This window comes from Bubalus bubalis, chromosome 4, assembly GCF_019923935.1.
Source record: "Bubalus bubalis isolate 160015118507 breed Murrah chromosome 4, NDDB_SH_1, whole genome shotgun sequence".
In the NCBI taxonomy this organism is placed as follows: domain Eukaryota; kingdom Metazoa; phylum Chordata; class Mammalia; order Artiodactyla; family Bovidae; genus Bubalus; species Bubalus bubalis.
The window spans coordinates 139,078,239-139,104,169 of record NC_059160.1 but is presented as its reverse complement, the minus strand read 5'-3'; the positions used below and the strand labels follow the sequence as shown (position 1 = coordinate 139,104,169).

The 25,931-nt window shown below is 41.1% G+C and overlaps 1 long non-coding RNA gene across 2 annotated transcripts in view; it reads right to left on the bottom strand.

Moving 5' to 3' along the window:
* Positions 1-25,931, bottom strand: part of LOC123333430 — a 102,030-nt gene that overhangs the window by 7,585 nt on the left and 68,514 nt on the right. Inside the window, exons 2-3 of one of the 2 annotated variants that reach the window (XR_006550804.2) lie at positions 13,408-13,499; positions 5,753-6,762 (exon numbers count right to left, since the gene is read on the bottom strand). This is a non-coding gene — a long non-coding RNA (uncharacterized LOC123333430). Of the gene's footprint in view, positions 1-5,752; positions 6,763-13,407; positions 13,500-25,931 lie in introns of those variants that run through there. The other variant, XR_006550803.2, reaches the window with a different exon arrangement.

Sequence of the window (25,931 nt, the reverse complement as noted above, 5' to 3'; positions counted from 1 at the left end):
TATTCAGAGCTATATAACACAAAGAAATATAAGCTACTAACTCTGAGTGAACTCTGGGAGTTGGTGATGGACAGGGAGGCCTGGCGTGCTGCGATTCATGGGGTCGCAAAAAGTCGGACACGACTGAGCTACTGAACTGAACTGACTCAGCTCTGCCCTTAAGAGAATGTCCATCTAGCTGTGGAAATAAGATGTATGTACAATTAATGTGGGCTTTCCAGGTGGCACAGTGATGAATAATCCTCCTGCCAATGCAGGAGACACGGGTTTCATCTCTGGGTTGGGAAGATCCCCTGAAGAAGGAAATGGCAATCCACTCCAGTATTATTGCCTGGGAAATCCCATGGACAGAGGAACCTAGTGGGCTACAGTCAATGGAGGTCTCAAGAGTCAGACACGACTTAGCGACTAAGCAACAATAACAGTTAATGTGACTGTTTTCTGTTGAACATCAAATTAGTGGGCTAACCTCAGAGAAGATGAGGGTAACAATAATGGCTTCTACTTGCTGAGTACATTTAGGCAAAAAAGAGCACTAATTATTTCACACACATTATCCCACTGAATCTTCATCACATTATTAACAGGTTGGTACTACTATCTCCTACTTATTAATGAACTCATCTCCATTCCCCCAAAACAGTTTCTTTCTTATTATTCTGACAATCATCTGAAGGCAGCTCAAGTGTGTGCTCTTAACTAGTTCTATTAACTATTCCATGGGGTTTGATATTTTCCTCCTTTTCTATTCCAGCTTTAGGGCACTATCTCTTGCAATGCAAATAGCCACTGTGCCTTCATCTGTTGCTGTATAACAAACCACCCAAATTTTCATGGCTTAAAACATCAAGAATATATTACTTCCATTGACTCCATGGATTGATCAAGTTGTTTTTTGCTTCATTGGTGTCATTTGGGACTCTGGGATGGCCTGATCCAAAATGACTTCATCATGGCTGGGAAGTGGTGCTGGTTGTCAGCCAGGAGCCTCACCCTTCTTGTCATGTGGCTGCTTGGGCTTTCTCACAGCATGGGGAGTGAATTCCCAGATGGAGTATTCCAAGCAGCACAATTAGATGTTGAAGATATCTGGAAGCCCACCCTCTGAAGTTACAAAGCCACATTAGCAAGTGAAGAGTAACTAAAGAGCCTCTTAATAAATGTGAAAGAGGAGAGTGAACAAGCTGGCTTAAAACTCAACATTCAAAATCTAACATCATGGCATCTGGTCCCATTACTTCATGGCAAATAGATAGGGAAAAGGAGGGAAACAGACAAACAGTTTATTTTCTTGGGCTCCAAAATCACTGCAGATGGTGACTGCAGCAATGAAATTAAAAGACACTTGCTCCTTGGAAGAAAAGTTATGACAACTCTAGACAGCATAATAAAAAGCAGGGACATTATTTTGCCAACAAAAATCAATATACTCAGAGCTATGGTTTTTCCAGTAGTCACGTATGGATGTGAGAGTTGGACCATAAAGAAGGCTGACCACTAAAGAATAGATGCTTTTGAAATGTGGTGCTGGAGAAGACTCTTGAGAGTCCCTTGGACTGCAAGGAAATCAAATCAGTCAATCCTAAAGGAAATCAAGCCTGAATATTCATTGGAAGGACTGATGCAGAAGGTGAAGCTCCAATACTTTGGCCACCTGATGCAAAACACCAACTCATTGGAAAAGACCCTGATGATGGGAAAGATTCAGGGCAGGAGCAGAAGGGGGCAACAGAGGATAAGATGGTTGGATGGCATAACCAACTCAATGGACAGGAGTTTGAGCAAACTCCAGGAGATGGTGAAAGACAGGAAAGCCTGTTGTGCTGCAGTCCATGGGGTCACAAAGAGTAAGACACAATTTAGCAACTGAACAGTAATACATTGGTCAAGGCAAGTCACAGGACCAATGCAGACCAATGTAGATTCAAGGGAAAGAGAAGTAAATTTCACCTCTTAATGAGATGGGTGACATACGTTTGAGGTTATATTTAATGCCCTGTTGCCACCAAAACCACCACCACCAAAGCTTAACAAAAGACACCACTACTGCTTCAATTGCATAGTGTCATTTGGTCCAAAGCACACGATGCCTTGTGTTGACAGTGCCAATGTCTGCACTGCTAATACCAGCAATGTTATTACTCATTACTAGAAAATTGCCACTCCAGTACTCTTGCCTGGAAAATCCCATGGATGGAGGAGCCTGGTAGGCTGCAGTCCATGGGGTCGCGAAGAGTCGGACATGACAGAGACTTCATTTTCACTTTTCACTTTCATGCATTGGAGAAGGAAATGGCAACCCACTCCAGTGTTCTTGCCTAGAGAATCCCAAGGATGGGGGAGCCTGGTGGGCTGCCGTCTATGGGGTCGCACAGAGTCGGACATGACTGAAGCGACTTAGCAGCAGCAGCAGCAGCAGCAGAAAATTACCATAAAGTTACAGGAGCCATTCCTCATTACTGTCAATATTACAAAAATCAATGGTACCCAAAATCTGTTTCCTCATTATCCAAACAAGATTTTAATGAAACTGCTTTGGGAATTTTACACTGGGTTGGCCAAAAGTTTTGTTCAGATATTTCTGTAACATCTTGCATCCAAACAAACTTTTTGGCCAATCCAGTATGTAGACACCAGCGATGGTGATCTCAGGCCTCAGGTCTGTCTGTAGGCAATGAACCAGGATCGGAGGGTGTTACATAGCACAGCATCAGGCCTGGGGCTACCACCTCATTTCCCAGAAATGACTGAGTTGTAACATGTACTGTATCTAAACCCAAGTTCAGACCCCTGCTTCATACAGAGGTAGAAGGAGGTCAGTGACTTGAAACTATACTAAAATGTCAATAACAATTCAAAATCCTTCCCCAGAGCAATGAACACCAGGGAAAATAACTTGAAAATATAGGAAGATATAATGAATACTCTCCTAACTTCTGATTTAGCAGCTCTATTTTCTCTCTGTCATTCTCTCAACAGAGCAATCAAAATGTGATTTGAAAAAAATGTTTCCTTTTATGCATGAGCACTCACTATGTGCCTGATGTTACATAAACACTTTATAAATACAATTTCTTTGTCATCTTCATAGTCCAGTAGATTCTAGGGTTATGCCCCATTTTACTGGTGGGAAAAACAGAAGTTCAGGGAAGTTAACTGACTTTTCCAAAGTCACACAGGTGGTAAGCTGCAAGCTAAATTACACAATAAAAGAAACAATTTTTTTTATAATCCAAGATAATGGTTCCTGACCCTGGTCACATTCAAAATAACTGGTTAGTCTTTAGCCTAAGATACCAGTGCCTGGGTCTCCCTCTACAAATTTTTATTTAATTAATCCAGGTGGGGTCCAGGAAATGTTGTTTTAGTTTGTTTTAGGTTTCCTTAGGTGATTTTAACATGTAGCCAGGGGAGAAGGGGATAACAGAGCATAACATAGTTGGATGGCATCACCAACTCGATGGACATGAGTTTGAGCAAGCTCCAGGAGTTGGTGATAGACAGGGAAGCCTGTGGTGCTGCAGTCCATGGGGTCACAGTTGGACATGACTGAGCAACTGAACTGAACCGAGGGTTAAGAGCCACTGGAATATGTCTAATAGAATGTGTTAGTGGTTCTCAAACTTTAGCATGCATCAAACTCGAGAATCTTCCAGAGTTTCTGATTCTGTAGGTCTGGGTGCGACCTGAGAATCTGCACTTCTAACAAGTCCTGAAGTGATGTTGCTGGTGCTGTGTTGACACTTTGAAAATTGCGATCATATAGAAAGATTAAATATGGCTGACACTGGCTAGATGGTCACCACACCTGTTTTCTCTTCTTGGATACACAGGTAAACTACATTTCCCAGCCTCCTTAGCATCTAGATGGGATCACATGACTAATTCTCATCAATGGTATATGAGTGGAAATGATTTATCACTTTGGGTCTGAGGCACTTGAGAGTAAGTGAACCTTTTTCATGCTGTCTCTCTCTTTTCTTGTTTGTTAGCCGAGATGCAGAGGAGCCAGTTTCTGAGACCCTATAAGATAGAAACACTGAGTCTCTAAATGACTGCATGGAACACACAAATACCATTCCCAAGGACCCACATAGACTATCATATAATTAAACAATAAACCTTTATTGTTTCTTATAAACCGCTAAGATTTATAAGGGTTTTTTTTTTTTCAGCAGTTAGCCCTGACCAGATGAAAACACTGCACTAGTAGAACTATGACTTTGCCTGCAAGCCGTGAAACTGCTCTGAGCCTCAGTTTAATCATATATGGATGAGAAATCGACTAAAATAAGCTCAAAGATCTCTTTCATCCCCAACACTTTATGACTCTATGAAAATAGTAATAATATATATATAGTAATAATTCCTAAGCGGAAACACTATTAAACACAAAGAGAAAATAAGAATTTCTGCTTTATTCAGCATTGTTTAAGGTACCACCGGGATACAGAAGAGTATAGGAGACTCCCCTGGTGGCACACTGGATAAGAATCCACCTGCCAATACAGGAGACACGGGTTTGATTTTTGGTCCGAGAAGATTTCACATGCTGTGGAGCAAGTAAGCCTATGTGCCACAACTACTGAAGCCCACGTGCCTAGAGAAGCCCACAACAACCGAAGCCACAGCAGTAAGAAGCCCGGACACCACAACTAGAGAAAGCCCAAGCAAAGCAATGAAGACCCAGCACAGTCAAAAATAAATAAGTAAAAATTATTTTCAAAAAAATTTTTAAAAGAGCATAAGGCTATTCCTTACACACCTAAACATCAAGCTAAAAAAATAAAATTCAAGTCTGTGATGCCACAGTAAGCAATACAGGAAAATGATAAGCCTACCTTCTGCCTGAAGTCAAAATATGATAAAAGCAAAGATTCTAATAAATTCCTGGTATGTGCTAATGACAACCCAATCTCTCTGGAGATAAAACAAGTAATGGAAACAGAGTCCTGCACTTAAATCAGACCAACAAATATAGACTAGACAATGAGAGCTATTCCAGACTTACTTCTGAACAACAAGAACTGGTTCTTGGTCTGAAGAGGGGTGTAGTTTTGAAAGAAAGCAATCAAGATCAAAATAAAGGAAGAAAATGATGAGTGTAGTATCCTTAATCATGGCAAAAAATTTCCATTAGCTACCCACAGTAAGATTTTCTAGACTTTTAAATGAATATAAATGTTATTAATCACAGCTGCCAATGCAAACCAAAAAGCAACAACAGATATAAAAAAAAAGACAAAGCAACCCAAACCAACACTAAAGATGGTCCTCAAACCACAAAAGAACAAAAGAGAAAGGGAAGAAAAAAGATCTACAAAAACAAACCCAAAACAATTAAGAAAATAGTAATAGGAGCATACATACCGATAATCACATTAGTCACAGCTTCCTTTGCATCTAGACAGCTCCCACATGTGTTTTAAGGGATAAGCACAGAGATAGAATATGATAGGTGATATGACATGATATACAAAAAAAAGAATCTATCATTGTGCCCATGTAAGTAATAAATGCCATTTTAACAAATTTTCTTATCAAATCCTTCCCCTTGCCATGTTAGCATCTAATTTGTCATTAAAACCATACTGAACGGCTGAATATACAAATAAATTGCTTATGGGAATAATGACAGAGCAAAACTGAAATTTACTTTTAAGACAGCAAGTTATAGCTAACATTTTTTTCCTCTCAAAACTGATACCAAAACAATGTAGATCCTATGGTAGAATTAATCAGAATTGCAAAGAACAGTGATCACAGATAATTTACTAAAATGCCTCACGGCTTAGGCTGACAGCTCAGTATGAGAAAAGCAATTGATTTTAGGCTAATGTACATACATAAACAGATTAAAAATGATAAAATATATTTCTACAGAGACAACAATAATTACATATTCTTGGCAAACATGTGTTGATTAGCTACCACTGTGCTAGGGAAGCAGGGTCAGTAAAACTGAGTCCTGGCCTTCAGGTTGTTCAGAATCTCCCAGGATAGACAGAGTTGGTATAATGAACTACCATCAAGGCCATCATCACTGCTTGTCGAGGTGACTGCAATATGCACATGCCGCCTACTTTGCTTCCTTCCAATTCATTCTACCCTGCAACAAGAATAATGTTGCTAGAACAGGAAACTCTACCCAGTGCTCTGTGGTGACCTAAAGGGGAAGGAAATCCAAAAAAGAGGGGATTATATGTGTATATATAACTGACTCACTTTGCTGTACAGCAGAAACTAACACAATATAAAGCAGCTATACTCCAATAAAAATTAATTTAAAAAAATAAAAATTTTTTAAAAAGAATTATCTTTCTAGAGATGTCTGTTCCTCCTTGGTGCAGAGACTACTTAATCCTGGGCCTTGCAGGTTGATTTTTCTCTCCTTCTAGACTCAAGGCCTCTGTCACAGCCGTGCTCTGCCAACTCATGGTCAGGCAAGGAGCATGCTAGCGTGATCCCCCTCTTCATCATATTTATTGGAGCAGGAGGTACTGGAGCAGCACTGTATGCCTTGTGCCTGGCAAGACGTTGCTCAATCCAGATGTCAGTTGGGACAGAAAGAATAACCGAGAATCCTGGAACAGACTAGGTCCCAATGATCAATACAAGTTCTACTCAGTGAACACAGCTGACAGTAAACTGAAGAAAGAGGGTCCAGACGTCTAAATGAGATGTTTTGCTATAAAACTGCTTAGGACGAAGGTCTTCCAGAAGCCACTGCACAATTTCCCATGTAACCAGGAAATCTCTCCCCTAGAAATACATAAAATCATGTTAGGATTTGCACAGACTAATAAATAATCTGAGACTCTAAAAAAAAAGAGAATATTTTTTTCTAAAACCTGTCACTCATCAGTTAAAAACTGTCTATAGCTTCCCACTGACTCCTGAGAGCAACATCCAAAAGGCTTTACCTAGCAGATAAAACCCTTCATCATCTGGCCCTCTTAACCCACTCCATCCCCATTTCTACTCTTCAGCATAAAACCTATTAATCTCTTGTTAGGTCAGGCTCTCTGGGAAGCAGATCCAAGATGGGAATAGATGTGCAAGAGACTTATTGGGGAAAATGCCTGTGAAGGGTAACGGTGGAGGAGCAGGAGTAGGCAGGGAGAGACTTCGGATTTCAACGCAGGTCTGACACCTATTCGCTTCCCAGATGGCACAGTGGTAAACAATCTGCCTGCCAATACAGGAGACACGGGTTTGATCCCTGGGTGAGGAAGATCCTCTAGAGAAGGGAATGGCAACACATTCTAGCATTCTTGCCTGGGAAATCCCACGAACAGAGGAGCCTATCAGGCTACAATCCATGGGGTTTCAAAAAGTGGAATATGACTCAGCATGCACACACAGTCTGACACCTATGAAAGGATAGGAAAGAGGGTGACTAGGTGGGAAGTTTTAGACTGCAGGCAACTCTAAGAAAGTCTCAGCAATGCTGCCAGGGGGTTCTCGAGGCCAAGTTGGCCAGTAGAGGAGCCCCACATCATACAGGGATAATTGTTTATTTTGTTTGTCCTCCTATCAGATGAGAGAGAGGGGGAGGGAGGAAAGAGGAGAGGAGGAGAAGGGAGGGAAGGGAAAGAGAAGGAAGGGAATGGCAGGGGAAAAGAAGGGAGGGCAGGGAGGGGAAGGTAAGGGAGAGAAGGGGAGAGGAGAGAGAGCAGGGAGGCATGGGGCAAGAGGAAAGAGGAAAAAGAGAGAGAGAGAGAGACTGCGTCTTTCTTGTTCACCATGGCACACCCAATGACTCTCTCAGTATGACATATAATTAAAACTTAGTAAATATATACTAAATGAATGCTGAACTAAGCTTGATGGAGGCACAGAGGAAGAAGCCAGTCATCATGTCTTGGGGGGAAATGGGAGTAAGTATTCACCGAGATGCTTAAAATATTAAGACTGAGTTATGACTACTGGAAGGCTCTAAATCACACAATGTGACTTCCAATCTGGTCTTCTCTGACTTCTATCAACAATGGCAGACACAAAAATAGAACAAACATAGGAGGACAGGTCCACTTCCTTTTCTGAGTTCATTTCAATTCAGTCACTCAGTCATGTCCAACTCTTTGCAACCCCAAGGACTGTAGTACACCAGGCTTCCCTGTCCATCACCAACTCCCGGAGTCTCAAACTCATGTCCATTGAGTCAGTGATGCCATCCAACCATCTCATCCTCTGTTGTCTCCTTGTCCTCCCGCCTTCAAACTTCCCCAGAATCTGGGTCTTTTCCATTAAGTCAGTTCTTCCCATCAGGTGGCCAGAGTATTAAAGTTTCAGCTTCAGCATCAGTCCTTCCAATGAATATTCAGGACCGATTTAGGATTGACTGGTTGGATCTCCTTGCAGTCCAAGGGACTCTCAAGAGTCTTCTCTAACACCACAGTTCAAAAGCATCAATTCTTTGGCACTCAACTTTCTTTATAGTCCAACTCTCACATCCATACATGACTACTGGAAAAACCATAGCTTTGACTAGATGGACCTTTGTCAGCAAAGTAATGCCTCTGTTTTTTAATACACTGTCTAGGTTTGTCATAGCTTTTCTTCCAAGGAGCAAGCATCTTTTAATTTCATGGCTGCAATCACCATCTGCAGTGATTTGGGGGCCCAAGAAAATAAAGTCTGTCACTGTTTCCATTGTTTCCCCATCTATTTATTATGAAGTGATGGGACCAGATGCCATGATCTTAGTTTTCTGAATGTTGAGTTTTAAGCCAGCTTTTTCACTCTCCTCTTTCACTTTCATCAAGAGGCTCTTTAGTTCTTCTATTTCTGCCATAAGGGTGGTGTCATCTGCGTATCTGAGGTTATCGATATTTCTCCCGGGAATCTTGATTCCAGCTTGTGCTTCATCCAGTCTGGCATTTCACATGATGTACTCTGCATATAAGTTAAATAAGCAGGATGACAATATACAGCCTTGACGTACTCCTTTCCCAATTTGGAACCAGTCCATTGTTCCATATCCAGTTCTAACTGTTGCTTCTTGACCAGCATACTGATTTCTCAGGAGGCAGGTAAAGTGGTCTGATATTCCCATCTCTTAATTTTCCATAGTTTGTTTTGATCCACATAGTCAAAGGCTTTGGCATATTCAATAAAGCAGAAGTAGATGTTTTTCTGGAACTCTCTTGCTTTTTCTATGATCCAACAGATGTTGGCAATTTGATCTCTGGTTCCTCTGCCTTTTCCAAATCCAGCTTGAACATCTGGAAGTTCTCGGGTTACATACTGTTGAAGCCTGGCTTGGAGAATTTTCAGCATTAATTTGCTAGCATGTGAGATGAGTGCAATTGTGCAATAGTTTGAACATTCTTTGGCATTGCCTTTTCTGAAGAAGTAGAAATTTCTTCATATTGGAGCATAATAGCTTTACAATATTGTGTTGGTTTCTGCTGTACAGTGAAGTGAAGCAGGTATATGTGTACATATACCCCCTCTCTCTTGGTCCTTGTTCCCACCCACTCCCTGCCTCATCCCGCCTACCCCCTGCCTCATCTCACTCCTCTAGGTCATCACAGAGCACCAAGTTAAGCTCCCTGTGCTATATGGCAGGTTCCCACTAGCTATCTATTTTACACATGGTACTGTATATACGTCAGTCCTAATCTCCCAGTTCATCCCACCCGTCTTCCCCCACTGAGCCCACACGTCTGTTCTCTAGGACTGCGTCTCTATTCCTGCCTGAAACTAGGTTCATCTGTACCATTTTTCTAGATTCTGAACAAGTGGAAAATTTTAAAGCCTTCAATTCTGAGAAGCAAATCACAATTTTAGAAGTGATGCATTTGAATTTCGAAGAACTCAGAGACAATAAGGGGAAGAAGCAATGGAGAAAACTAACAAAGAGAATGTGAAGTGCATCTAGGAGACCTTTTTGTACTTTCTTTTCATATACATTCAGTAAATGAATGATTCTGGCCAGGGGAGTTATTATTGCTTCCCATTTACCCTATTGAGAGTTCCTTCTTCCTCAAAATAATCAGCAGCAATAAAATTATAAAAGCCAGTGTCTAATCTTTTCAAAGTTAGATTTATGCATTGTATCATGATCATTAGAGATACTACTTATCTGATCAAAACAGGAAACAAATACACTTCCTGGGGACTTGTGACTCCAATAAGGTATGGTCTACAGCATTATAGTTAAGAAATCATTACAAATGCCAAGTTACTTCCTGATTTATCAGTGTATACATCACAGCAGCAATTCCCTCTGATTCCAGCCTTGCCTAGACTCCTAAAATCAATTGCTTTAGTCCCCAATCCCACTCCACATCTGCTTTATTGTGAGGAAAATGAATGCATTCATAGCAACCCTTGAGTCAAAGAGTTCTAGAAATAAATACCGAGATGAAGATCACATAACTCCACCTCTCTGCCCCTCTCCCATTCCAAGCCTCCCCAGACTACAATTGCCTGCTTGCCTACAAGTCAGACATGTCACCGGAGATGGCCCCAGAAACCCGGGTCAAAGCAGCCTCAGGCATAAGTGAAACGGACTGTCATATGCACCATGGGGGACCCAGAGAAGAGCCTTCAAAAATTCTTTCCCGCTTGCATTTGTACTAAGGCTGAAATTTCCTTACTTCAATTTTTCTTCTAAAGGAGGAAGGCATTATCAGAAATCAAGACCTTGGATAGCAGTAGAACTCACCTGTAGTCACTCCCCCTTACCTCCAGATAAACTTCCCTAATGTATATATCCCATGCACAGAGGAGCCTAGCGAGCTACACTCCGTGGGGTCACAAAGAGTTGGACACAACTGGGTGACTGAACAACAAACAGTAGATACTTCCTCCTGATATATGATGGTCACTCACCTTCAGAAAAGAAACAGAGTTTACCTGAACCACAAAGTTGGGGGAAGGAGGCCATTTCTAGATCAGTCTCTCTTGGACAGCAGAGCTTCCTGCCTGGGCGGTAGGTGTTACTATCTCCTTTATACAGATTGAAGAAACAGAGCCAACCACAAACCAGTGTAGAAATGCCCCCAACTGTTAAATACCTCACTCAGACTACCTCTGAGGGGTTGCATTTCACATCCAGCTAGCAAATCAAGTTATTCCACCTGGGAAGCTCACACCCCTCTTCTCATGTAGCCAGCTCCTTCCCCTCCTTCAGACCTTAGCTTAACTGCTGCATTCTCAGAGCAGCCTTTCCTGGCCACTCAATCTAAAGTTGGTCATCTCTATTTTCTCTCACATTATTATTTTTCTTCATCACATTTATTACTCCTTTGTTTGCTTCCATCGTCTGGTTTTTGCAGTAGACTGTAAGCTCCACGAGGGCAGAGATCATCCCTCTAACTCAGCACATAGCAGAATAGCCTTGTACATAATACACGCTCAATAAACACTGTCTAAATGAATAATGGGTGGAGTTGCATTTCTAATCCAAATGGCATAATTGTTACCACTATGTATGCTCCTTCCCAGTAAAGATGAGGAAAAAATCCATTTGAAATCTGAAGCCTCTCATTCAGTAAGACTTCTTCCATTGGAGCTGAACTGATTGTACAAAATTCTCCCATAGCCCTCAAAAGGAAACTGCTCATTGCCATTATCCTCCCCAATCCCTGAGATCAGGCTTGGCAACCTCCTTGGGGCTTTCTCCAAGTTGTTCTTATTTGTATTTCAAAACCTCCACTGCCACCCTTGAAGCTCAAACCATCTGATTCTAGCACCTGATAAGTTTTTGGTATCTATATTTGTTCACATTATCCTGAAAGTATACACGAGTTTTCCGGAGCAGAGTTATTATATTACTTATAGCAATAACCACATCAGTTCTCCTCTGTCTCAATTCTTCTCATTGGGGCTATGTATTGAGAACCAGATGTCAGCATACCTGTACTAGGATCAATATGATAGGCAAGGAACCCAAAACATGAATCTGTGAGTTTACCTAGGATAAGAGCAGCTGTCCCCTTCCCCTCATGAGAGAGAAAAAATGTTTCTCCCTAATATAGACTGAGTGAGAGAAGAGAATGAGTCCTGAGTTCTGGTCCTTTGAAATATAAATAAATGTCTACAGGAAGAAGTCATGCATGTGTGCTAAGTCACTTCAGTCATGTCCAACTCTTTGTGACCCTATGGACTACAGCCCAACAGGCTCCTCTGTCCGTGGAATTCTCCAGGCAAGAATATTGGAGTGGGTTGCCATTCCCTTCTCCAGGGAATCTTCCTGACCCAGGGATCAAACCCACATCTCTTGCATCTCCTACATCAGCAGGCAGGTTCTTTACCACTAATGCCACCTGGGAAGATCCAGGAAGAAGTTAAGCATCTACGAATTAACAATCTCTGGAATATCTCCATGATACTAGGTTTCATTCCTCTTCTGAAATGTAAATATTTACCTTTGGAGGTAAATTTCTCAGGCTGGTCTCTTACTATCTAGTGAAATGAAATGTTAGTCATTCAGTCGTATCCAACTCTTTGTAACCCCTGGAGTGTAGCCTACCAGGCTTCTCTGTCCGTGGTATTCTGCAGGCAAGAATACTGGAGTGGGTAGCTATTCTCTTCTCCAGGGGATCTTTCTGACCCAGGGATTGAACCCAGGTCTCCTACATTGCAGGCAGATTCTTTACCATCTGAGCCACAAGATACAAGACTTGTCCTGTGACCCAGATCTCAGGTTTCTTTGCTCAGAACGTCCTAACCCTTTTCTGTAGCCCCACACCACCTTCTGGTTTTCCTCAAGTTGCCATGTCCCAATTTCCTATTCATGCAACTTTATGTATTAGCTCTTGAACTTCTTCTAAGTTCTGCCATCATCCTGGAGAATTCCAACAACCTCTGTGGCCAAATGTTAGGGAATTGAGGAAATCTGATATTCCAATAAAGTTGAGGTAACCAGCATGAAAAGCATGTCAGTCAAGATTAAGGCTAGAAAACAGTAGCCACTCTACATACTGCAAGCATGGAGGGTTTAACACAAGGAGTCAGAGGTGAAAGAGCTGAAGAAGTGCAACTTAGGAAATTCACTGCTAAAAAGCCATGCTTATAGCACAGACTCCGAGAAGGCAATGGCACCCCACTCCAGTACTCTTGCCTGGAAAATCCCATGGATGGAGGAGCCTGGTAGGCTGCAGTCCATGCATGGGGTTGCTAAGAGTGACTTCACTTTCACTTTTCACTTTCATGCATTAGAGAAGGAAATGGCAACCCACTTCAGTGTTCTTGCCTGCAGAATCCCAGGGATGGGGGAGCCTGGTGGGTTGCTGTCTATGGGGTCACACAGAATCGGACACGACTGAAGTGATTAGCAGCAGCAGCATAGCACAGACTTGAATGTCTTACAAGAGGCTCCCCAAAAGGCTGCTTCAAATGTCATGTCTTTATTTCCTCCTCAGCACCTCCTTAGAGAGTAAATAATGGCCCCACCTCTTCTTTCTGATCTGTCCTCACTGGTGAACTCTAACCCAGCTTCAGGGTTAGAAGAGAGAAGAGGATTCAGGGAAATCCAGCTTTCTGCCCTAAAAAAAAAAAAAAAGACATCATACAACTGATTCCAAGTTGAAAATAGATAATCCAGGACAAAAAAAAAAAAAAAAAGGAAATCAACCCTGACTATTCATTGGAAGGACTGATGCTGAAGCGCCAATACTCTGGTCACCTGGTGAGAAGAGCTGACTCATTAGAAAAGACCCTGATGCTAGGAAAGACTGAGGGCAGGAGGAGAAGGGGGCGACAGAGAATGTAATGTATAGATGGCATCATCGACTCAATGGGCACAGATTTGAGCAAACTCCAGGAGATAGTGAAGGACCAGGAAGCCTGGCATGCTGCAGTCCATGGGGTTGCAAAGAGTCGGACATGACTGAGCAACTGAACTGATACTGATACCTCCTATAGCTTTTGATTTTTGTCTTCTCAAATGGCCTCTGAGAGCCATTTGCTGGAAAGAATTGCTTTCATTATATACTTCGTCAACCCAACCAGGAAGTCCTCAGATTTCTTTTTAGCAAAGATAAACATTGAGAGATGATGATACCCCTAAACTCTCTTAAATATTAAATTAAAATGATGAATATAAATCTGCAAATGGAATGTAGCAGCTTCTTGAATACATGCAGAGTGGTTCCATTGCTACATTTTTAAGCAGTTCATTCTGAACCATTTTCATTAGGGAACAATTTCTTCTAAAATCATGAAATTCAAACCATGAACATCAAATGTCCTTTGATGTCTCAGGTTTCCAAGATTGAAAGATTCTGTGTTTTTCTGCTACATTAAGTAAAAATGGAAAAGTAAAACTGTTGAATGAATGGTGGCATGAAATTTCTTTTAACTCAGCATGAACCCACAGAAACCAAGAAATATGAAAAGTTCACTGATATAAAAAAGGGATTGAACTCATTAATGAAAAACTAAAAAAGTCTATCCAACTTGAAATTAACCTTCTCGCTCTTGCAAGATGGAATTACACCTATATGGTCTGCTCTAAAAACTTAGTATTAACTACATGAGATGTTTTTAAAAATCAAAATATTCTGTAGAAACATGGGTGGTAACTTACTGTTGCGTGTTTACTGAATAATTTGCTGAGTAAAAAGCCAGGTAAAAATTAAGAATGGTCGCCAGTCCAGGTTTGATGCACGATACTGGATGCTTAGGGCTGGTGCACTGGGATGACCCAGAGGGATGGTACAGGGAGGGAGGAGGGAGGAGGGTTCAGGATGGGAAACACATGTATACCTGTGGCGGATTCATGTTGATATATGGCAAAACCAATACAATATTGTAAAGTTAAAAAATAAAATAAAATATATTTTAAAAAATAAAATAAAATAAAATTATCTTGAAAAAAAAAAAAAAGAATTAAGAATGTGCCTTGAAGGCAGGGGATAGAGAGTAGAAGTATAGCTGTAACATAGAACACAAAAATAGACCAATAATCAACTACCAGATGAGCTGATGTAATTGGATACTGAAAGTAAAGAGTCTCTGATCTGCAGAGAGTCCTCTGCATGTGTATAGTTTCTCATGCATATATACATACATAGGGTGGTGGTGGTTTAGTTGCTAAGTCATGTCCCAACTCTTGCAACCCCATGGACTGTAATCTGCCAGGTTCCTCTGTCCATGGGATTCTCCAGGCAAGAATACTAGAGTGAGTTGCCATTTCCTTCTTGAAGGAATCTTCTCAACCCAGGAATCGAACCTGGGTCTCCTGCATTGCAGAAAGCTTCTTTACCAATTGAGCTACAAGGGAAGCCCATACATATTTATATAGTTGGCCACAAAAAAAAAAAAAAAAAAAAGGGAACTCCAGAAGGAATTACTCCTATATGAATTTTATCTTCTCAGTGTCCCAATTTGATTTTCTCACTGCCACTCCTGTCTCAGAACAATAATCAGAACTCTTTCCTGGGCTTCTCTACCTCTGTCTGGTTCTCCTCATTTTCTGAATAGAACTCTTACTGACAGAAACACACAGTAGACATATTTTATACTAGGTCCAATGCTGCTGCTGCTGCTAAGTCACTTCAGTTGTGTCCGACTCTGTATGACCCCACAGATGGCAGACCACCAGGCTCCCCCATCCCTGGGATTCTCCAGGCAAGAACACTGGAGTGGGTTGCCATTTCCTTCTCCAATGCATGAAAGTGAAAAGTGAAAGTGAAGTCGCTCAGTCGTGTCTGACTCTTAGTGACCTCATGGACTGCAGCCCACCAGGCTCCTCCGTCCATGGGATTTTCCAGGCAAGAGTACTAGAGTGGGGTGCCATTGCCTTCTCCGAGGTTCTGTGCTAGCTTTGGGAATTCCAACGTGGCTCAGTGGTCAAGAATCCACCTGCCAACACAGGAGACTCTGGTTTGATCCCTGGGCTGGGAAAATCCCTAAAGAAGGAAATGGCAACCCACTCTAGTATTCTTACCTGGAGAATCCTATGGACAGAGGAGCCTGGCAGACTATAGACTATGGAGTTGTAAAGAGTCAGACATGACTTAGCAATTAAACAATAACAATGCTAGCTTTGAGGGGTACAAGTCAAACAAAATGCAGTCTTATTTCACAGAGCAAAAGAAAATAGAGAATCCAAATTATTACCTACTCAGAATTCTGCCCTTCTTCTGGGAACAGTAACCTCCCACCAAGGTACAAGGAAACTACCTTGGGCAAAAAAAAAATCACGCTATGTGCTGACACTGAGGAACTTGGGTTTGAAATCATCATTCAGCAAAATGAGACTATCAGTGACCTTCTACATATCTTAACATGGTATAATACTCCCCATGTCAGTTCAGTTCAGTCGCTCAGTCATGTCTGACTCTTTGTACTCCATGAATCGCAGCACGCCAGGCCTCCCTGTCCATCACCAACTCCTGGAGTTCACTCAGACTCACGTCCATCGAGTCAGTGATGCCATCCAGCCATCTCATCCTCTGTCGTCCCCTTCTCCTCCTGCCCCCAATCCCTCCCAGCATCAGAGTCTTTTCCAATGAGTCAACTCTTTGCATGAGGTGGCCAAAGTACTGGCGTTTCAGCTTCAGCATCATTCCTTCCAAAGAAATCCCAGGGCTGATCTCCTTCAGAATGGACTGGTAGTTAATTGCATTTATTGAATGTCACAATCATTTTTCAGTATCATGTTCTCCTCTCAAGAGGTTTACAAATTTATTTTCCTTGTACAAAATATGCTTATCAAGAATACTTTTTAAATTAGTTTATGTTTTATATAGATGTTTATATATGTTTTATATATATGTTTATATATAAACAAAATATATATATGTTTATAAAGAGGGAGAGAAGATGTTTTGAAAAATACAGAACCCAGTTAACAGTTAACACTCTGGAGGGTGAAATTAGAAGATACTCTCACTTTTCATTTTGTACACTTTAGTTTTAATGTCTTGTTTTAACTAGTACTTGGGTTTTTTTTTTTAATAATCTCAAAGAAAAACAGAGAGTTCTAACCTGAAAGAAAAAGATTAACTGGTCCTATATTCAAGTTTAAACGCCTTTATGATTTTATGACTCAGACTGGAAACTTTCTCCTTCCCATGTCTAAAGATGGCTTAAGAGATGGAGGATCTCTCTCCATTAGAAATTACATTCATCTTTGACACGGCTGTTCTCAGATGTTAAAAAAATAAAATAAAAGGAAAGAAAAAGGCATTCCCTAATTCCCTAGCTGATGTGGTAGCACCAGGATGCCATTAGTATTTCAGCTTCCAATTTTTCTCTCTACTATCCTTAGCACATGTATTCTAAGCTCAAGATTCACCACATTCACCACTTTTATTTTTGGCCACACTGCTAGGATCTTAGTGACCCAGTCAGTGACTGAACTCAGGCCCTGGCATTGCAAGAGCAGAGTCCTAACCACTGGACCACTAGGGAGTTCCATACAACTCTATTTCAGACAGGAAGGGGAAGGGCAAAAGAAGCTTGCAGACTGCATTAGCCCCCTTTTGAAGGTACTTTCCATGAAGCCCCCACTCAGTAACTTCCCCTATACCCATTAGCCAGAATTAGTCACATGTCCACCCCTAACTGCAGAGGATGCTGGGTAATGCAGTTTTCCATCGATGTACTGCCACTTTGATCAAAGAGAAGGTTCTGTTTATTAAGGATATAAGGGACACTAGTATTGAGTAGGCCACTAACAGTCTGAACCTTTAGATGAAAACTTTCTGAGTAAACAGTTTATAAATTATTTATCTTATCCTATACTAAATTGGCATTTCTCAGATTTCCTATTCCTGCCTTATTGCCATTATGATCCTTCCAGGCTGGAAATATATCAGAAGGTCTCAGTACCCCAAGCCCTAGCTCCAACTGTTTCTCTCACCTTGCCAGCTCCCTCCTCCTGCTCACAAGCAGGAGAGTTGCCCTCTGGCACAGGTGCACCTTGGCTCAGCTTCCTGGCTCTTACCCAGGGATGTACAGCAAAAACTCCTACTCCTGCTTTGCTACCTGGTTTTCCTCCTCCTTATTCTCCCAACTCCCAGGTATGTCTTTTTAAAATTGTCTCCATTGAGAGTAATTACAAATTTATATGAATGCTGACTGAAGCTTATATAAAATGTGAACTGAAAGCCTTACAGTTTTAGGACAAGTTTTTTGGAAATAAATCCACATATGCAAATGTTTCACAAGAGGAATATTACTGTAAATGCAAGACAAAGATTCAAACAGATGGAGACAAAATACAGAAAGAAATAGGCAGAGAAAGAAAAAGAAACAGAATCTGTCCCTCTCTTTAAGTATTCCTGAAAAATCCTTATCTGCCTCATACAATCTAGATAATTTGGGGAGAAAAAGTAGACACAAGATGCTCTTGAGGATATTTTTCTTCCTGTTAGAACTTTGGTTTCTTAAGGAGAACAACCATGCTACTTGTATATTTCATCAAGGACCTTGAATTCTGGTGGAAATTTGATAAGTACTAAGTGATGATCCTTTACAATATATATAGTATACTATGTTGAAAACAGTGACATGGGAGTTGGACAACATACTCAGTATCATAAACAAAGCTAACCCTTTCCTCCGGGCTAGTGACAGAATACAGCATAGGAATTTATAGGAGGAAAAAACTGGAACTGAATAGAGTCAGAAATAGACACACATAAATATAGTCAACTCATCTTTGACAAAGGAGCAAAGATAGTCTTCTCAACAAATGGTGCTGAATATCCACATAACAAAAAGAAAAAATCTAGATACAGACTTTACATGCTTCATAAAAATTAACTCAAAATGGATCACAGACCTACATGTAAAATGCAGAACTATAAAACTCCTAGAAGATAACATAGGAGAAAGCCCAGAAAGACTTGGGCATGTCAATGACATTTTAGATACAACACCAAAGGCATGGTCTATGAAAGAAATAATTGATAAGCTGAACTTCATTAAAATTGAAATTAAAACTTCTGCTTTGTGAAAGACACAGTCAAGAAAATAAGAAGACAAGCCACAGACTGGGAGAAAATATTTGCAAAAGACAAATCTGATAAAGGACTATTATCCAAAATACACAAAGATTTTTTAAAGACAATAATAATAATTTTTACAAATGGACCAAAGACCTTAACAAACGCCTCACCAAAGAAGATACACAGATGACAAATAAGCATATGTAAAGATGCTCCACATTATATATCATCAGGGAAATGCAAATTAGAACAACTATAAGAAACCACTATATGCTATGCTATGCTATGCTAAGTCACTTCAGTCGTGTCCGACTCTGTGTGACCCCGTAGACGGCAGCCCACCAGGCTCCCCCGTTCCTGGGATTCTCCAGGCAAGAACACTGGAGTGGGTTGCCATTTCCCTCTCCAATGCATGAAAGTGAAAAGTGAAAGTGAAGTCGCTCAGTCGTGTCCAACTCTTAGCAACCCCATGGATTGCAGCCTAATAGGCTCCTCCGTCCATGGGATTTTCCAAGCAAGAGTACTGGAGTGGGTGCCATTGCCTTCTCCGAACCACTATATACCTATTTAAAATGGCCAAAAGTCATAACACTGACAACACCAAAGCTGATGAGGATGTGAAGCAATAGGAATTCTCCTTCATTGCCAGTGAGAATACAAAATGGTATAGACAGTTTGTCAGGTAGTTTGGCAGTTTCTTACAAAACTAGATATACTCTTACCATATAATCCAGCAATTTCACTCCTTGGTATTTACCTCCAAAAAGCTGAGGACTTATGTCCACACAAAAACCTGCACAGAGATGTTTATAGGATTTTTGTTCATAAGTGCTAAACTTGGAAGCGACCAAATTGTCTTCAGTAGGGTAATTGATACATAAATGGTGCTACGCTCAGGAAAAGGACTATTATTCAACACTAAGAGGAGCTACCCCACACCCGAGGTCAGGGGCAGCGGCTGAGAGGAGCTACCCCACGTCCAAGGAGCAGTGGCTGCACAGGCGCAGGGGACGGAGAGGAGCTACTCCACATTCAAGGTCAGGAGGGACGGCCGTGAGAGATACCCCTCATCCAAGGTAAGGAGCAGCGGCTGCACTTTGCTGGAGCAGCTGTGAAGAGATACCCCACATCCAAGGTAAGAGAAACCCAAGTAAGACAGTAGGTGTTGCAAGAGGGCATCAGAGGGCAGACACACTGAAACCATAATCACAGAAAACTAGTCAATCTGATCACACAGACCGTAGCCTTGTCTCAGTGAAACTAAGCCATGCCATGTGGGGCCATCCAAGACGGGCAGATCATGGTGGAGAAGTCTGACAGAATGTGGTCCACTGGAGAAGGGAATGGCAAACCACTTTAGTATTCTTGCCTTGAGAACCCCACGGACAGTATGAAAAGGCAAAATGATAGGATACTGAAAGAGGAAATCCCCAGGTCAGTAAGTGACCAATATGCTACTGGAGATCAGTGGAGAAATAACTCCAGAAAGAATGAAGGGATGGAGCCAAAGCAAAAACAATACCCAGTTGTGGATGTAACTGGTGATAGAAGCAAGGTCCGATGCTGTAAAGAGTAATATTGGTTAGGAACCTGGAATGTTAAGTCCATGAATCAAGGCAAATTGAAAGTGGTCAAACAGGAGACGGCAAGAGTGAACGTCGACATTCTAGGAATCGGCGAACAAAATGGACTGGAATGGGTGAATTTAACTCAGATGACCATTATATCTACTACTGTGGGCAGGAATCTCGTAGAAGAAATGGAGTAGCCATCATGGTCAACAAAAGAGTCCCAAATGCACTACTTGTATGCAATCTCAAAAATGACAGAATGATCTCTGTTCGTTTCCAAGGCAAACCATTCAATATCACGGGAATCCAAGTCTATGCCCCAACCAGTAACGCTGAAGAAGCTGAAGTTGAACAGTTCTATGAAGCCCTACAAGACCTTTTAGAACTAATACCCAAAAAAGATGTCCTTTTCATTATAGGGGACTGGTATGCAAAAATAGGAAGTCAAGAAACACCTGGAGTAACAGGCAAATTTGGCCTTGGAATACGGAATGAAGCAGGGCAAAGGCTAACAGAGTTTTGCCAAGGTCATAGCGAACACCCTCTTCCAACAGCACAAGAGAAGACTCTATACATGGACATCACCAGATGGTCAATACCAAAATCAGATTGATTATATTCTTTGCAGCCAAAGATGGAGAAGCTTTATACAGTCAGCAAAAACAAGACCAGGAGCTGACTGTGGCTCAGACCATGAACTCCTTATTGCCAAATTCAGACTGAAATTGAAGAAAGTAGGGAAAACCACTAGACCATTCAGGTATGACCTAAATCAAATCCCTTATGATTATACAGTGGAAGTGAGAAATACATTTAAGGGACTAGATCTGATAGACAGAGCGCCTGATGAACTATGGACAGAGGTTCATGACATTGTACAGGAGACAGGGATCAAGACCATCCCCATGGAAAAGAAATGCAAAAAAGCAAAATGGCTGTCGGGGGAGGTCTTACAAATAGCTGTGAAGAGAAGAGAAGCAAAAAGCAAAGGAGAAAAGGAAAGACATAAGCATCTGAATGCAGAGTTCCAAAGAATAGCAAAGAGAGATAAGAAAGCCTTCCTCAGTGATCAATGCAAAGAAATAGAGGAAAACAACAGAATGGGAAAGACTAGAGATCTCTTCAAGAAAATTAGAGATACCAAGAGAACATTTCATGCAAGATGGGCTTGACAAAGGACAGAAATGGTATGGACCTAACAGAAGCAGAAGATATTAAGAAGAGGTGGCAAGAATACACAGAAGAACTGTACAAATAGATCTTCACAACCAAGATAATCAAGATGGTGTGATCACTCACCTAGAGCCAGACATCCTGGAATGTGAAGTCAAGTGGGCCTTAGAAAGCATCACTACAAACAAAGCTAGTGGAGGTGATGGAATCCCAGTTGAGCTATTTCAAATCCTAAAAGATGATGCTGGGAAAGTACTGCACTCAATACGCCAGCAAATTTGGAAAACTCAGCAGTAGCCCAGGACTGGAAAAGGTCAGTTTTCATTCCAATCCCAAAGAAAAGCAATGCCAAAGAATGCTCAAACTACCGCACAACTGCACTCATCTCACACTCTAGTAAAGTAATGCTCAAAATTCTCCAAGCCAGGCTTCAGCAATATGTGTACCATGAACTTCCAGATGTTCAAGCTGGTTTTAGAAAAAGCAGAGGAGCCAGAGATCAAATTGCCAACATCTGCTGGATCATGGAAAAAGCAAGAGAGTTCCAGAAAAACATTTATTTCTGCTTTATTGACTATGCCTAAGCCTTTGACTGTGTGGATCACAATAAACTGTGGAAAATTCTGAAAGACATGGGAATACCAGACCACCTGACCTGCCTCTTGAGAAATCTGTATGCAGGTCAGGAAGCAACAGTTAGAACTGGACATGGAACAACAGACTGGTTCCAAATAGGAAAAGGAGTACGTCAAGGCTGTATATTGTCACCCTGCTTATTTAACTTCTATGTAGAGTACATCATGAGAAACGCTGGGCTGGAAGAAGCATAAGCTGGAATCAAGATTGCCAGGAGAAATATCAGTAACCTCAGATATGCAGATGACACCACCCTTATGGCAGAAAATGAAGAGGAACTAAAAAGCTTCTTGATGAAAGTGAAGGAGGAGAGTGAAAAAGTTGGCTTAAAGCTCAACATTCAGAAAAGTAAGATTATGGCATCCGGTCCCATCACTTCATGGGAAATAGATGGGGAAACAGTGGAAACGGTGTCAGACTTTATTTTTTTGGGCTCCAAAATCACTGCAGATGGTGACTGCAGCCGTGAAATTAAAAGACACTTACTCCTTGGAAGAAAAGTTATGACCAACCTAGATAGCATATTGAAAAGCAGAGACATTACTTTGCCAACAAAGGTCTGTCTAGTCAAGGCTATGGTTTTTCCAGTGGTCATGTATGGATGTAAGAGTTGGACTGTGAAGAAAGCTGAGCGCCAAAGAATTGATGCTTTTGATCTGTGGTGTTGGAGAAGACTCTTGAGAGTCCCTTGGACTGCAAGGAGATCCAACCAGTCCATTCTAAAGGAGATCAGTCCTGGGTGTTCATTGGAAGGACTGATGCTAAAGCTGAAACTCTAATACTTTGGCCACCTCATGCAAAGTGTTGACTCACTGGGAAAGACTCTGATGCTGGGAGGGATGGGGGACAGGAGGTGAAGCAGGCAACAGAGGATGAGATGGCTGGATGGCATCACTGACTCGATGGACATGAGTCTAAGTGAACTCCGGGAGATGGTGATGGGCAGGGAGGCCTGGTGTGCTGCGATTCATGGGGTCACAGAGTCAGACATGACTGAGCGAACTAACCTAACTGAAATGAAGAAGAAATGAGTTATTGAGCCATGAAAACACATGGAGGAAGCTAAATGCATAATCCTAAGTGAAAGGGGCCAATCTGAAAAGGCTGCATATTCATTTAACTAGAGAGACGTAAGAAAAACAGGAGTTGCCAAGGGGTGGCAGGAGGTAAGATAGAACAGGTGGGGCACAGAGGATTTAGAGCAGTGAAAATACTCTGAATGATCCCATAATGATGGATACATCCCATAATACATTTGTCCAAACCCACAGAACGCACAATATCAAGAGTGAACCATAATGTAAATTATAAACTTCTGGTGATGATGTATCAATGTCAGATAATCAGCTGTAACAAATGCACCACTCTGGTGGGAAATGCTGATAACAGGAGAGGCTATGTAAGTGTGGGGGCAGGAGAGAAATGGAAAGTCTCTGTACCTTCCCATCAATTTTGCTGTGAACCTAAAACTGCTCCTTTAAAAATGTCATAACAAAAAAAGAAGAAAGGGGAACTGAACAGGTACTGTAGTATGCTCACTATCACCATGGGCACCCTCTGATGTATGAAGAAACTAAGTTTCAAAGAGACTAATTTACCCAAGAACACATACAGCTACTTGACTTCGTAACTTTTTCATATGGCCAATAACACTACTGAAGGGCTTAAAATGAGGATTAAAATGGCTTCTCTTGATATAGGCATTTGCTTTATCCTGGGAAAATTTTGCATTTAGTGAAAACCGGAATCATAGACCCTACCTTTGGCATTATCTTACATTAAAAATTAAAGATGCATTTGATACTAAAACATGATTTCTAGAAACATTGTTTTTGTTCAGTCACTCAGTCCTGTCTGACTCTTTGCAACCCCATGGACTGTAGCATGCCAGGCTTCCCTGTCCTTCAGCATCTCCCGAAGGTTGCTCAAACTCATGTCCACTGAGTCAGTGAAACCATCCAACCGTTTCTCCCTCTATCATCCCCTTCTCCTCCTACTTTCTGTCTTTCCCAGCATCAGAGTCTTTTCCAATGAGTTGTCTCTTCTCGTCAGATGGCCAAAATATTAGAGTTTCTGCTTCAGCATCCATCCTTCCAATGAATATTCAGGACTAATTTCCTTTAGGACTGACTGGTTAGATCTCCTTGAAGTCCAAGGGATTCTCAAGACTCTTCTCTAACACCATAGTTCAAAAGCATCAATTCTTCAGTGCTCAGCCTTCTTTTTATGGTCCAACTCTCACATCCATGCATGACTACCAGAAAAACCATAGCTTTGACTATATGAACCTTTGTTGGCAGAGTAATATCTCTGTTTTTTAATACACTGTCTAGGTTTGTCATAGCTTTTCTCCCAAGGAGCAAGCATCTTTTAATTTCATGGCTGCCTTCACAGTCTACAGTCCACAATGATCCTGGAGCCCAAGAAAATAAAGTCTTTCACTGTTTCCATTGTTTCTCCATCTATATGTCATGAAATGATGGGAATGGATGCCATGATCTTAGTTTTTTTAATGCTGAGTTTTAAGTCAGCTTTTTCATTCTCCTCTTTCACCTTCATCAAGAGGCTCTTTAGTTCTTCTTCACTTTCTGTCATAAGTGTGGTGTCACCTGCATATCTGAGGTTATGCACATTTCTCCTGACAATCTTGATTTCAACCTGTGCTTCATCCAGTCCAGCATTTTGCATGATGTACTCTGCACAGCTTTTTTAAAACACTGAAATGTAAATTGACCGTGAGATGAAAATTTTATTTCTCCTCTTCCAGAAGCACAGTTTTCAAATAACTTATTCTAGAAGCAGATTTTTCAAAGGAACACTACAAAGTGTTATGGTAAACTAAAACCACTTCAAATACAATTTCATTGAACATTAATTGAAATAGGATTAAGATGAAGGTCTTTAAATGCTCCAGACAGAAAGAAGGGCAGATAAAGATAGAATTCCTCATAGACTTCTTAATGAAACACTTCCTAGGATTCATGCAGGGAAATTAACAGCCAAGCAAACCACAATTGGCCAAAGTCATCTCAACACTGAAGTTAACGTCCATACTTCTATTTGATCTCCTGGGTCTCTGGGGCCCTGAGGTTTCTACCTTCATCTATCAGTCAGTTCTGTGACATTACATTGGGATTCTTCCCTTGCAGCTTTCACCAGATCTCTTTGCTTGAGGATAGAGTCCCTAAGGGCAGTGAACCATAGAACTGCTTTTGACACAGCAGTGGGATTTTCTACTTCACAACTTTTGACTTTACCATCTTTCTGATATCACAGTGGCCTCTGAGATGACTTACTGTATTAAACAGCAATTCATCTGTAACAAAGATCCAATTAGGAGTGCATATTTTTTTAAGTCCAGAGTAAGAAAGCCCAAGGCTACAAAGTTAGCAGAATAAAAGAAATAATAAAAATCAGAGTAGAAATAAATGCAGGCCAGAAAAACAACAGAAAAGATGAAACAGTTATTTTTTGAAAAACTTAACAAAATTGACAAATCTTTAGAAAGAAACTAACATAAAAAGAGAGAAGATTCTAAAAAAAAAATCAGAAAGGAAAGAGGAAACATTACAACTGATAACAGAAATACAAAGGATCAGGATTGTAAGACACTACTATGAACAATTATACACCAAAA